Consider the following 14,709-nt stretch of genomic DNA (forward strand, 5'->3'; position numbering starts at 1 on the left):
GATTTTATTTGACTGAGAGAGAGACAGAGAACAAGCAGGGGGAGCAGCAGAGGGAGAGGGAGAAGCAGGCTCCCCAAAGAGCAGGGAGCCCAACGTGGGGCTCGATCCAGGGACCCTGGGATCATGACCCAAGCTGAAGGTACATGCTTAACTGACTGAGCCAGCCAGGCACCCCCACCTTAAACTGCATTAAATATTTACTTGTCAATTTCCGTATCATATGAAAACAAGAGGAGAGACTGAACACATTTAGGGAGTATATTTGGTCTGACTTAAAAAACAAACATTATGAAAAATTCACTTTCTTTATAAGCTTATTTATTTTTAGTAATCTCTACACCCAACATGGGGCTTGAAGTCACAACCCCGACATCAAGAGTTGTTTGCTCTTCCAAGCCAGCCAGGCGCCCCTAAAAAGTTCACTTTCAAGAGTCTTGGGTGGGAAGCACCTAAAGACATAAGCAGCCATCCTCCAAAGATTGAGGTAACAAAGAGAGGCCATTTGTGTCCATAGGGAGATAAAACATGTGAACAGGTCAGGGACAGAGAAAAAAGTGCTTCCAAACAGAGCCCAAATCACAAGTTACAAAGGCAGAAACAAGTACAGGTGTTGACTTTCAACAGAGCTGCTTCTCACATGGACAACTTTAAGCGCTACACTTCAAGTATACCACTTAAAGCAGGTAAGTTTTACTGAGACCAAAAAGGCCACCTACCTTCTTAATATATACATTTGACCTCTGAACAACATGGGTTTGAACTACACGAGTCCACTTATATAGGGTTTTTTTTTTTTTTTAATACATAGAGTACTGTGAATGTATTTTCTCTTATGGTTTTCTTAGTAACATTTTCTTTCTCCAGCTAATTTTTAAAAATATAGTATATAATACATACAACATAGAAAATACGTGGTAATTGACTTTATATTATCTGTAAGGCTTCTGGTCAACAGGAGGCTATTAGTTAAGTTCTTGGGGAGTCAAAAGTTATGCTTGGATTTTCAACTGCATCATTCAAAGGTCAACTTTGCTAGTAGCCAGAATTCACTAGTAAACAGAGTTGGAGTAGTGCTTGAAAAAATCCTAAGACCACCAGCAAGGAAAGGAACCAACACCACACCTAGAAGCTCAGTGTCCTGAGTTGGGAGAAGAGGGTGCTTCTAAAAAAGAAAATCTAGAGCACTAAATAGACTAAGCATACTTATTCATATTATCCATAATATTCACCAAAATAGTAGTAAAGAGTCACAGAAATAAAATCAATTGATTAAAGCATAGGATAGGGACCTAACAGTGAACCAAAGATTCTGACAGATTTCTTCAAGACTAAAGACCAATGAAATCATATCAATAATCAAAGGAATGCCAGACCTACAGCTGAAAACTGGCACCAGGAACCACAGCAGCAGTGGCAGGTGCCATTCTGGGTGAGAAAGGAAAACTGGAGAAGAAGGGATGGGAGTTGGCTGGATTTACTAGACAGCTATGTGCTGCACAGCCAGTCCTCTCCTAATGGCTGTAAGAAGTACCCACTGCAGCCAATGAAACAGTCACCCCGGGGCAAAAACCAGAGAAATGCCCTGTAAGAATGCTAAGTCACGTGCCTAGGAAGGGCTAGACAGGCGACAGCAGCAGTCCGCACTGCGCACTGGGGCCCCTTCAACCTGGCAACGGAAGAATGAGAACCTTCTTGCCAGGACCCCAATTCACACTCACTGAACTGAAGCATGCCGGTCCAATGGCTCACCACAAACACCGAATCTGTATGCAGCCCTCTCAACTTGGGAGGGAAGCGAACAGTGGCAGACGAAGTTCAGACTCTTGAGTTGGGCAACAGGGCTCACAAGTATTTATTATTAGAATACTAGAATGAAAGGGTCATGCATAGACCAAAGGTGACAAGTGTCATGAACAATTATTCTGCATCTGAGACTTTTAAAAAACTTTCTAGTGAAAGCTGAATGCGTATCAACTCATACAATATCATACAATTAAATCATCTCAAAATCAACCAACACATTGCAACACTACCCTTCAGTCCCAAGGTTAACATTTCTCCCATGAGTGGAACAAACTTAATGACACAGTATTACATCTCCCTCTCTATAGGTCCTAATAGACTGTCTTTTTCCAGTACAGTTTGTTTTCAATATTCAAAAGAATCTCAAAACAAAACATAGAATTCAATTATAGTTAAGGAAAGATGTGTATGTGAGTAAAATTATGTCCATACCATGTAAAAGTAACTGAACGGTAAAGTCTGAGGTAGGAAGAAATATAAAAGGTACTAAAACCCTCACTGCGTATCTTGGGAAATCAAGAGAAACTGTCTAAAAGTGATAGGTCAAGAAAGAAAGGTTTAAATCAATTTTATAAAATTTTAATAAGGGGCGCCTGGGTGGCTCAGTTGGTTAAGCGACTGCCTTCAGCTCAGGTCATGATCCTGGAGTCCCGGGGTCGAGTTCCGCATCGGGCTCCATACTCAGCAGGGAGTCTGCTTCTCCTTCTGACTCTCCTCCCTCTCATGCTCTCTGTGTCTCATTCTCTCTCTCTCAAATAAATAAAATCTTTAAAATAAAATAAAATTTTAATAATAACCAACAGAAAAAAACTTTAAAAGAGGAACAGAAATTGGCAGGATGAGAAGTAGTATAGAGAGCTATTTGATTTCATCTTTCTGGGAGGACAGTCATTAGTTTTTTTAAATACTAAAACAGGGCTATAAACATTACTATATTTAAAGTGACAGAAGTAACCAAAGGAAGAATTTAAAGATTTAAGAGTAAAAGCAATTTTAGGAGTGCCTTGGTGGCTCAGTCAGTTAAGCATCAGGCTCTTGATTTCAGCTCAGGCCGTGATCTCAGGGTCGTGAGATCGAGCCCCGCATCAGGCTCCAAGCTGGGCATGGAGCCTGCTTGCCTGCTTAAGATTCTCTCTCCCTCTCCCTCTGCCCCACCGCCATGTGCTCACTCTCTCTCAAAAAAAAAAAGGATTTTACCACTAAGGAGTGAGATTATAAAGTAAATTTTACTAACATACACATGTAAACTGAGTAATTAATGCTTAATATAGAAGTACAAATATGAATTTAACATGTCAGCTGAACATAGGCTGAAAAATACTACTTCCTGAAGGACTGGTTATAACAGATAAGATAAACAGCAAGCAGCAACACATTTTTTTTAGCTTTTATAACTTTATACAAAGCAGATCTAGGTTTGTATTAGCAAGATAAATATTTACATTTTCAAGTGTCTTCTTACTGAGTAACTGATTCCATGTAGTGTATTTTGTGGATGGTGTGTAAAAATGGAGAAAAATTTGTGTTTCTCCCTAATCTAATCTCTAACACAGATCTTTATAATGATATAGATCGCTACATTTTCTTAAAAGACTAGCATGAAAACCTACAAGAAGTAAAATCTTAAATTACACCTTTGGAGGAACTGATCTACACTATCTAAACCTTAAACAGCAGTAACTTTTTACTTTAGCTTTCTTAGTTGGGGCTTTCCTTTTAAAGAATTTTACTTAAGTAAATCAAAATTATTCAAAAATCTTTTGAAACAATGGTCAAATCTACCCGTTTTCTGAAACTACAAAAACCAAACTCCATCAAATTATTCCTAGAACCAAAACACATACTTTAGTACACTTGAACCTACAATTCAAATCACTGTCAATAATACACATTCTTCACAATTCACATTTGCTTAAGAACACACGTACCCTTTTATTTATTTTTTTAAGTTTTTTTTATTTATTTATTTGACACAGAGAGAGAGAGAGAGACAGCGAGAGAGGGAACACAAGCAGGGGGAGTGGGAGAGGAAGAAGCAGGCTTCCCGCCGAGCAGGGAGCCCGATGCAGGGCTCAATCCCAGGGCCCTGGGATCATGACCTGAGCCGAAGGCAGACGCTTAAGGACTGAGCCACCCAGGCGCCCCCACACGTACCTTTTTAAAGCAGCAGTTACTCCCACAGACTTTCCAGAAAAGCTAATACAGATAAGCTTATCATATTTTATCAAAACCAAAGAGTAAATTATTTATGAAGCCCTTGGGAATCATAAATATAATACAGAAAATAAAGAGGAAATATAATACAGAAAATAAAAGGTCATCACCAACAACAGATTATTAATGTGTTTATTCTCATTTCTTCAACAAAATTTAAGAATCTATTATGTTCCAGGTATTACACTAATAAATAATACCTAGTTTCTCCATGCAGAAACTTTAAAATCCTGTATGATACTGTAACAAAAATTTTTAAATTTAATTAAAAATTAGAAATGCAAACTGGAAAATGTATTATTAGCAGTAAGCAAGCAGGAACATACTGGTTAAGGGCCTGGAATCATGCTCTGGTTTGCATCCTAGCTCCATCCATACTAGCTTTGTGACCTGGGCAGGAGACCTCCTCTCTGGTGGGGTTAATCATAATGCCTAACTCAAAGTTACCATGAAAAGCAAATGAGTTAAAAAATGTAAATTGCGGGTTCCTGGGTGGCTCAGTCAATTAAGTGTCTGCCTTGGGCTCAGGTCATGATCCCAGGGTCCCTGGTGGAGCCCTGTATCAGGCTCCTGCTCAGCAGGGGAGTCTGCTGCTCCCTCTGCTCCCACCCCCACTCGTTCTCTCTCATAAGATACATAAAAAGATACATAAAATCTTTTTTAAAAAATGTAAATTGCTTAGGATAGTTCTTGGCATTATAGTAAGGATTCAAAAAGGAACTCTTACAAATTAAAAAAAAACGAAAAGAAATACCAGCAAAGAATATTAAAAGGAAGCTCACAGAACATATGAATAACATAGAACATATTCAGTCTCACTAATATTCAAACAAATACAAATTAAATATTAAGTAGTTGTATCTATCAAACTGGCAAACATTTTTTAAATACCCAGGACTTTAGAGTATGGGAAAATACTGATGTGTAACTGGTAGAAGCATAAATTGTACTTTAAAAAGATATCTGAGGGGCGCCTGGGAGGTTCAGTCGATTTAAGCATCTACTTTCTGCTTAGGTCATAATCCCTGGGTCCTGGGATAAAAGGCCCACACCAACCTCTCTGCTCATCGGGGAGTCTGCTTCCCCCTCTGCCCCTCCCCCTGCTCATGCCTACACTCACTCGCTCTGAAATAAAAATCTTTAAAAAAAAGATATTTGAGGGCGCCTGGGTGGCTCAGTTGGTTAAGTGACTGCCTTCGGCTCAGGTCATGATCCTGGAGTCCCAGGATCGAGTCCCACATCGGGCTTCCTGCTCAGCAGGGAGTCTGCTTCTCCCTCTGACCCTCTTCCCTCTCGTGCTCTCTGTCTCTCATTCTCTCTCTCTCAAATAAATAAATAAATAAAATCTTTAAAAAAAAAAAGATATTTGAAAATATGTTCAAAAATCTGTAAAAATGTACCTATCCTTTAATTCAACAACTGCAACTTTGAGGAACTGGACCTAGGCAATAACTCAAAGAGGAATGCAAACTACACAGTAATGTTCACTTAAACATTATTTACGAAATAATTAGCAACAATGGGGAATAGGTTAAATAGTAACTGATTTGCAGAATACTAATTAGCCATTAAAAATGATACTATAAAATAATATTAATGATGGAGAAATGTTAAAATTTTGAAAGACTATAAAAAGTAAGTAAAATATGACCCCAATTTTGTTTATTAAATATGGTCTGAAGGAGCCATATGCACATAAAGTAACAGGCAATATATATACCAAAAAATTACAATGATTATTACCTGAATGTTAAAGGATTACTGGTGATTTTCACCTTCTTCTTTACAGAAGTTCTATCTGAACCTGAATTATTTTTAAGTAAAAATAGATAAACTGGATTGTGGTGGTGATAACTGCACAATTGTGTGAGTTCCATAAAAACTCAAATTTACCCATAAAATGCATAAATTTTATGGTGCATTATATTTCATAGGATAGTTATGCATGTGCGTGCGCGCGCGCGCGCACACACACACACACACACACACACACACACACACCCCTTATAAAAAAGATGAGGGGTTGGAAAAAGTCCCTACTCTCAAAGAAAGAAAAACATTACAAACGTGTCTCATATGAATGGGGAAAAAAGAGAGCTTAAGTATTTCAGGTATCTTTCAACAACAGATCTGCATAATTGTGACAAGATATCTTTCTACTATATTCAGATAAAAATGGATGTTAATCATTTCATAATTATGAAAAAGCAAAATATTTATTTTGAGCTAACTTGGTTCCCAGAAAAAAAACCTTTACCCATCACATTTTTTCCCTACTACCTGCTCCTGGAAATGCTTTCTGCCTAATTCCAAGTCCAACTTGTAGACGACAAAGTTGCATAATCTTAACACCTAATAAATAAAACAGCCCTTCAACACAAATTTTAAATTACATAAATGAGATATAAATTTGAATTGACTGTAATTCTGATAATACAAGCATAATATAAAATTTGAGACATTAACATGTAATTTGAGAAGACATGTCAATTTCTCAAATACAGGAGAAATTTAAGAAAATGCAAGGCTCTGGGGCACCTGGGTGGCTCAGTTGGTTAAGCATCTGCCCTCGACTCAGGGTATGATCCCAGGGTCCTGGGATGGAGCCCCACATCAGCCTGCTTCTCCCTCTTCCTCTGCTGCTCCCCTTGCTTGTGCTCTCTTGCTCTGTCAAATAAATAAATAAATAAAATCTTGAAGAGAAGAGAAGAGAAAAGGGGCGCCTGGGTGGCTCAGTTGTTGGGTGTCTGCCTTCCACTCAGGTCATGGTCCCAGGGTCCTGGGATCGAGCCCCGCCAGCGGGGAGCCTGCTTCTCCCTCTCCCACTCCCTCTGCTTGCGTTCCCTCTCTCGCTGTCTCTCTCTCTGTCAAATAAATAAAATCTTGGAAAGAAAGGAAAAGAAGAGAAGAGAAAAGAAAAGAAAATGCAAGCCCCAAATATGCATAAATAGTATGGTAATAACTGGACAGGGAAATAATACTAATAACAAAAATAAGAGCACATCTCTTGGACAACTGTGATATACGCACCCTGCACTCCATGTATTATGAGGTATTATTCTCCATAGGAAGAAACTGAGATTTGGAGCTTGTACTTTGTTCTGATGGTTAGTTCTATACTAATGTATTTATATCATACCCCCAAATCCCTTCCTATTTTCCTTTCTTTTATGTGTCTTGAGGTGAAGAAGTATGCCCTGATTCCCCTACTTAGAAACAGCACAGAAATTTAGTTAGTAACTTTCTCCCTGCTACCTTTCCTTTTCTCCAGGCATCTGATTTGAATATCCTTTCACTCCCCATTAATAACTATGAAGCAAACAGCAACTTTCTTCTACTTTTATTTTTCTGATTATTGGTACTGCACCTTCAGAGAAGAGAGTATCGGCATTATATATTACAGTCACACACGCCATCACCTGGTGTAAGTTTCACCAGCATCTGAGTAACACTTCCCTTATATCCATGTCCCTAAAGTCTTCTTGGTTGCCAAAGTTTACTCCCTAGTAGATTCCTCAAGTGTTCAAAGAAACAAAAGTTCCCCAACTTCATATTGTGTTCATAACACTGTTTTTATACTTTAGTCAATTTAGCTGGATATAAAACTCCAGGCTCTCTTTTGTTTTCCTTGAGAATACTAGGTGTTACTCCATTGCTTCTGGCATAAAGTGTTGCTATCAAAATCAGATAATCTAATATTTTTTCCCCTTCATAATGACTTGGGCCTTCACCTAGATACCCCAAGATTCTTTTCTTTCAAGTCCAGTAATTTTTAAAGAATATATCTGCCTGTTGGTCATTTCTGTATCTATTTACATAAGTATACAACATGCCCTTTCCAAATGCGGTGGCAAATCTTTTATTTCAGGAAATTTATTTCAATTATTAGTACTTATTTTCATTGCTTTGCTTCCTCCTCAGGATCTCTTATTACTCTACAGTTGACACCTTACTGTCTTTAATAACGCATCTTTTTCTAGATGGTTATTTTTCTTCAGTTTTTAATTTCTTTTCTCTTATTTCTCTTCAGTTTCTCTAAAATTCTCCATTGTGCTTTTCACTCTTGTGTTCCTTCTAGGTTAGGTTTCATTTCATTAGTGACTTTTTTTTTTTAATTTCTCTTTCCTCAGTTGTCACATTTCTAAGACTTCCCTATTCAGATTTATGTTGCTTTTGTATTTGTATCACTTTCTAAATTTACTTGGGTTTCTTCTGAAACATTAGGTTATAGTTTTCACTAGTTCCGTGGACATTTCCTTCTGGCACGCTTTCATTGTCTCCACGAATATTTATTCTGCTCCTTATTCCTTTCTTCTTACAAAAACTCTGTGGGAGGGGTGCCTGGGTGGCTCAGCCGGTTAAGTGTCTGCCTTCTGCTGAGGTCATGATCCCAAGGTCCTGGGATCAAGCCCCACAACAGGCTCCCAGCTCAGAGCAGGGGCCTGCTTCTCCCTCTCCCTCTGCAGTTCCCCCTGCTTGTGCTCTCTCATGGGCTCACTTGCTCACTCTCAAAAAAAAACAAAAAAACAAAAAAACAAAACAAAAAAACAACCCTCTGTCGGAAATTTGACTATGATCCTTGTCTGTTACTCATTTTCATATAAAATAAAAAACTTTCAAGAAAACTGGAGGAGCTAGCTTTCCTGTGTTTAGTAATAGGCCTTTCCTGTTTTTATGAAGGGTACTGAAATACAGCCTCATAAATGAGGTCTCCTGTGCATTCACCTTCTCCCACTTCATCTGACCTTTTTCCCTTTGCCTCTACTGCCTCCATCCTGCTTAATGTGGATTCTATTCCCAGCAGTGTCTCCTTAAGAGTGGGGCTTTGGCCAGGAAGGAGCTTCAACTGGCTTTGAAAGTTCATAGGGACCAGACAGCTCTGACCCCAAAGAACTCCTGTGCACCCCTTATATACTGGGAACTGAGAAACATCTTAGTCTCTGCTGTTCTCAAACTTGCTTGACACACTTTCCAGGGAGTTTTTGGTGGCTATCTTGAGGTTTTTTTGTTCTCAGGACTTTCAGATAGCCCGCTGCTTCCTTCTGCATCCTTCTGTAGAAATGCTGACATCAAGCAGGTCTTGTCGTTATTGGAGATTTGCCACCCATTATATTAGGGTTTGCGGGGATACCATTCGCCTAGTCTTGTAGAGGTAGCTGAACGTGAATTTTTAGTTTTGCCGTTCTAGCTACTCTGTTTTTAGAGAAAGCTGTAGAGATTCAAAAAACTATGCCCCGCTGTCTTCTCAGAGCTCAAACATTCTTTTGGAGGTACATTTAGTAAGTATCCCTAAAATCTAAAATTTTTTTTAAGATTTTATTTATTTGAAAGAGAGCGAGAGAGCACAAGCAAGGGGAGCGACAGAGGGAGAGAGAGAAGCAGGCCCCCCGCTGAGCAGGGAGCCTGATGCGGGGCTCAATCCCAGGACCTTGGGATCATGACCTGAGCAGAAGGCAGACACTTAACCAGCTGAGCCACCCAGGCGCCCCCCCTAAAATCTAAAATTAACAAAGATCAATTTATTTGCTTTTACTTTAGAATAAAAGCACTAAGGACCAAGAAATGCAACTCTGCAATGTGATTAACCTTGGGTTTCCCATCATTTCCATATATATCAAATGCTCTCTTATGTGATATGTACAGGATGTAATCATTAATTGCTTCCACTTAGAAATAAGAGGCTGAAATAATAAAAATATGAAATACAAAAGGAAAATGAAAGAGAAAATAAAGTGGAAGTCTTAAAACAATTTTAAGAAATTTATTAGAGCAGACATTCACATTAAGATATTTTTAGGGATTAGAATGGCAAAAATTATTCTTTCTGCAAGGATTCACTAAGCCACTTTTATGTCCCAGGAACCCTGCTACACAGACACGGGGCACACAAGAAAGATAAGCCACAGCCCTCTGATCTTGAGGAACTGTCAGACCAGGTGGGACAAAAAAACCGGTAAGCAAACGTGTGCAAACACTATAAAGGCATTAGCTAAAAATGATTTGCTAGAAAGAAATAATCCTGGAAGGAGAATATCTACCAAACTTTTAGGTTTGTTGCTTACTTTATGCATTTCTTTTTTCTTTTTTTAAGTTTTATTTATTTAAGTAATCTCTACACCTGACTTGGGGCTCAAACTCACCATCCCAAGATCAAGAGTCACATGCTCTTCCGAATGTGCCAGCCAGGCGCCACTTACTTTATTATACATTTCAGAAGCACTTGGAACTCTTTCCTCCGCTAAGTATACACTATTACTTTCATATTTCCTAAAATAGGAGATTCTTCTTTTTGCCAGCTGAATTAGAGAGTTATTTTTAACTATAATACTCAATGCTCACAAAGTTATATTAAAAGACACACATTCATGTAATGCTAGTGAGTGTAAACTGGTACATATTAACAAAAAGCTTTCCGAAAAGTTGTATCAAGGGCCTTAAAATTTTCCAAACTCTATAACCCAATACTTACACTCCTAGGAATCAATTATAAGAAAGTAATTTAACATACAACCAAACATTTATGCACAGATATTAGTGCTTTAAAAAAAATGGAAAGGAAAAATTTTAAAAAAAAGCAATGTCTAGTAAAGAGATATCAAACTTAACTAGGAAATGATCATATAATGAAATAGTCTCAAATCAGCACACTTTAAAATGAATTTCTAAAAGTAATTCACCCTCAGAAGACAGTTATAGTTCTGAATGCTCTAGACTGGTTCAAGTTTAAAATGACAGCAGATCACTATAGTTAGTTACGTTTTTGATGACACAGAGAAATATTTATGATATAATGCTAAGCCAAAAAAGAGAAGATATAAATAATATAAAATACATTCTAACCCAAGCATACCATCCTGAGCGTCAAAAATGGCACAGAAAACCAAAACTGAAAGGGAATGTGCCAGAATGAAGTACACAGAACTTTGGGTATATTTCCTTCTACTTACCTATATTCTTATAAATTTCCAAATTTTTTCAGTGATTGTGTATTACTTTTAAATAATAAGAGAGAAAAAGTAAAAATCTGAGAGCAAAAATAAATTCACTGAGTTTACCATTCACCAAAAACAATAAATCTGTTAATTATTAGAATGGAATCTGATAGCCCAGGGTTAAGAAATGAGTAGGAGCTACAGAAGGGAAAACACATAAAGATCAGATGCACAGGACTGTGTGAAGAACAATTCCAAAAGGAGGCAACTGGCAATATGTGCCAAATATTTCAATGTACAAACCCAACACAGCGCACCCTGCATCTGAGTGAGATTTAAAAGTTCTTTTTTTTAAATTTACAGATCTGGCTTCTAATTGTTCTATAATATATGTCATACTCCTATGATAGCTAAGTATGCAAACCGTGCCCTACAAAACTCACATTTTTAAATAGAGAATCTAAAATTTTAAATTTTGCCATATTAGTTTTAAACACTTAAATTCATACATTTAACAAATATGACAATGACCCTATGAACAAATCGGCACAATTTAAAATAAATTTCCAAGGCATTCCTCCTAAAAGAGTTGTCATTCTGTATGTTCTAGAACTATTTCAAGTTTTAAAGTGACTAGCCTATCACTGTTGTTCAAAGACAATTTTAATTGTTAAAGAAGCCCATGTCAACAAAATAAAGAATGGCATCAACTGCTATATCCAACAGATTTCCAGAAATTACGTCCCATTGGATGCTAATGAGCATAAACAACAACAAAAAAGGGTGGGGAGAGTTCCTTTTATCAAGTTAAATTGAAAAAAATGCAAGGGCTTTTATGTTAATATACACAGTAATCTCTGAGACAGTGCATCTTGCAAATGCAATCTCAGAACTGAGTGATTCTACATCCTTCAAATAAATGAAATCTGGTTACCTCTTAATTCAAAAGGGTAAAGAATGTTCCTAGGTTCCCAGGATAACGGTATGCTTAGGTAGAATGTCACTCATCTCTTAAGGGAATGAAAGGGAGTGAAGGGGTGTGTGCAGAAGAGACATCCAGGAGGCAGCCACATGAGTCTGGAGCTCAGGAGAAAGGAATGGGACACAAATGCAGACCCTGGTAACATCAGCATGTGGATGTCAGGTGAGGCCACTACTGCGAATGCTATTAACCAAAGAGTATTTTCTGTTTTTACTCTAGATGCCTTAAATTCAATACATTAAGTCTTAAAAACATGATTTATCATAACCATCCACTGCATCATTTCTTACATATCTGCCCCCTCCTCCAACTGAACTGTGCTCCTGGATTCCTAAGCACAGGGACCCTTGTGAGCAAAGCACCTATTACAGTATGTTACAGTACCTGGTACAAAGCAAATGTTAACCAAATAAATGTTCAGTCACAAATAATTTTTTCATCCAAAAATTAAAAAATAATCTAATTTCACTTTATTTGTATTCTTATTTTTAAATATGCAAAAAGAAACAAGTACAAGAATACCTATATACACAAGTACTAGAGATGCATGAAAGTTGGACTCTGGCTTGGTGTTCAGGAAAAATCTATTATTAAAGCTTTTGCTTTTGAAAAACCAATCATCAGTCAACACCTACTTCAATATCCTTTCTGGTATCCCTGTACCCATGCTTAATCAATGAAATGGTATGAAAGAGTAGGGTATCATCACAGCTAACCAACATAAAGTCAGTACAATGAAAGCCTAGGGAAAACAGAATATTCACTTTCAAGTATGCATAAGCATTCTAGAAATAACTTTCACTGAAAAACTTCTTATGAGCTTTTATGTGTTAAAGTGCTATCAGTTGAAGTATAATAAAATGTGTGCACAGTAATACAAGAGCAAACTGTTGCATTAATTAATGATGATTAGGACAGCTGCTAATTTTATGTCCAAAAACAATTATTAACTTGCAAATTGTTAAAAGGGAAATACACCAAGAGCTAATACATATACTAGAGAAAGCTAGATCTTCCTTCTTGAGTTTTTTTCCTTTATAAGTCAATAAATGTTGACAGTTTTTAAAGAATACAAGGCCAAATGATAGAGACTGGATTATATCATAAATCTAACCTCTGTAGAATTTTTTTGTCTTCTAGCATTCATAAAATTAACTAGGTAACCTTTATAAATGGTATTCACTCTTTAGATATTTCCCACTTCATCCATAAGCCCTTCAAGAAAAAGAGCTATTTGGGAATGCTTCGTATCGTGTAAAGATTAAAGTAGAAATAAAATAGCAACTTTGCCACCTCAAAATTTCATCAGGGAAAATCTTCAAAATCATTAATATTCATGGATAAATCTATGAGATACCCCAAAAATACTTTATTCCTCTACTGACCTCAGCTGAAAGTGAGCATCTACTTGGTATAGCCAATGTGCAGTATACTGCCCAGCGAGCCATCCAGGAGCTGACAGTGCTGAGAAACTGTTCCTGCCCCAAAAGGCCAAACTTATAAAATCTGACAACAAAATGTTCATAAAATTCTAAAATATTTCTCTGTAAATACTCCTATTTATTTCTTTACGACGGTGCTACTCAGGCTGAGCACCATGTTGACTTTCTCGGCCACTCAGCCAGAACCCGCACGCGGAGCAGCTCTAGTTTGCCTAGGCAGACACACACGCGCCCATCGGAGATGGGGCACAGAGGATTACTCAGTCACCTTCTACCTAAAAAACAATTACCATCAGATTCTTTGAATCCCTCATGAACATAAAGTATTATTTGATCTATAATTTAACTTAAAAATATATTCAAACATATTTCTTCATTCAAAATAATAGTCATTTTTTTAAATCCCACTCTAAAGTCAAAAAGGTAATTTTTTCCTTTAGAAAACAAAGATCACCAAAAGCAAAAACTAGTCACAAAATTTTAAGAGCTACACCAATAATGTGATTAAGTATCTATGAGGTTTATGTAGTTACTTCTTTTCCAGTTAAAGACCACATTTTTCAAACAGTTTATAAATATAATCCAATTAAGACTATCCTGACAAAGTCTGTAGATATAAGCCACTTGGTTCAACAAAACACCTCACAATCAGTCTGATTTAAAGAACATACAAGTTTAAAGGTTAACACTTTATCCATTAGCTACACTGTATTTTCAAGAGTCTGAACATAGCCATAGATGAGCTAGCCTCCAATTTCCCATTTTCCATCAATAAGATCACCTCAATTAATAATAAAGCAATCCAAAAAATTCTTTCAGAAATGCCTTTATAGTGCTTCTCCTGCATAAATACAAATAACAAACGGATGAAAGGAAAGGAGAAAGGGAAGAAAGAAGAGAAAGAGATAGGGATGGAGGAAAGGATGAAGGAGGGAACAAGGGGGAAGAAAAACAAAATCCCAGACCATTTTTTTCCAAAGAATCATACATATGGGTGTAATATCCTTAATTTAATTGTCAGTCTTATTTTAGATACACTACTAGCACCTACTCCACATGCCTTTAAAAGATTCACTCTATTTTAATGGGGATCTGAAGGACACACACATTCAACCATAAAGATGAATACTAGTGAATATTTTATTTTTAACAGAAACCCTTCAATTCTCACCAAAGTATTAGCCAACCAACCACTTTCAAAAAGGTCAAGACTAGCAATCACTATGCTGTACTTGTATTAATACCACACTGTAACTCACTATCAAATGGATTCCCAAAGTCGTTTAGTAAATATTCCAACTAACTTTGTATTTATTGATCTAAATTTAATTCCCCC

General features: G+C 37.1%; 1 protein-coding gene across 6 annotated transcripts in view; it reads right to left on the reverse strand.

Moving 5' to 3' along the window:
- The window catches only part of DYRK1A (dual specificity tyrosine phosphorylation regulated kinase 1A), a 149,400-nt gene that overhangs the window by 79,764 nt on the left and 54,927 nt on the right, over positions 1–14,709 (reverse strand). The gene's annotated exons all lie outside the window — the stretch shown is intronic.

Source organism: Eumetopias jubatus, unplaced genomic scaffold (genome assembly GCF_037043125.1).
Source record: "Eumetopias jubatus isolate StellerSeaLion01/CBP00866 unplaced genomic scaffold, mEumJub1_p1.0 scaffold_1, whole genome shotgun sequence".
In the NCBI taxonomy this organism is placed as follows: domain Eukaryota; kingdom Metazoa; phylum Chordata; class Mammalia; order Carnivora; family Otariidae; genus Eumetopias; species Eumetopias jubatus.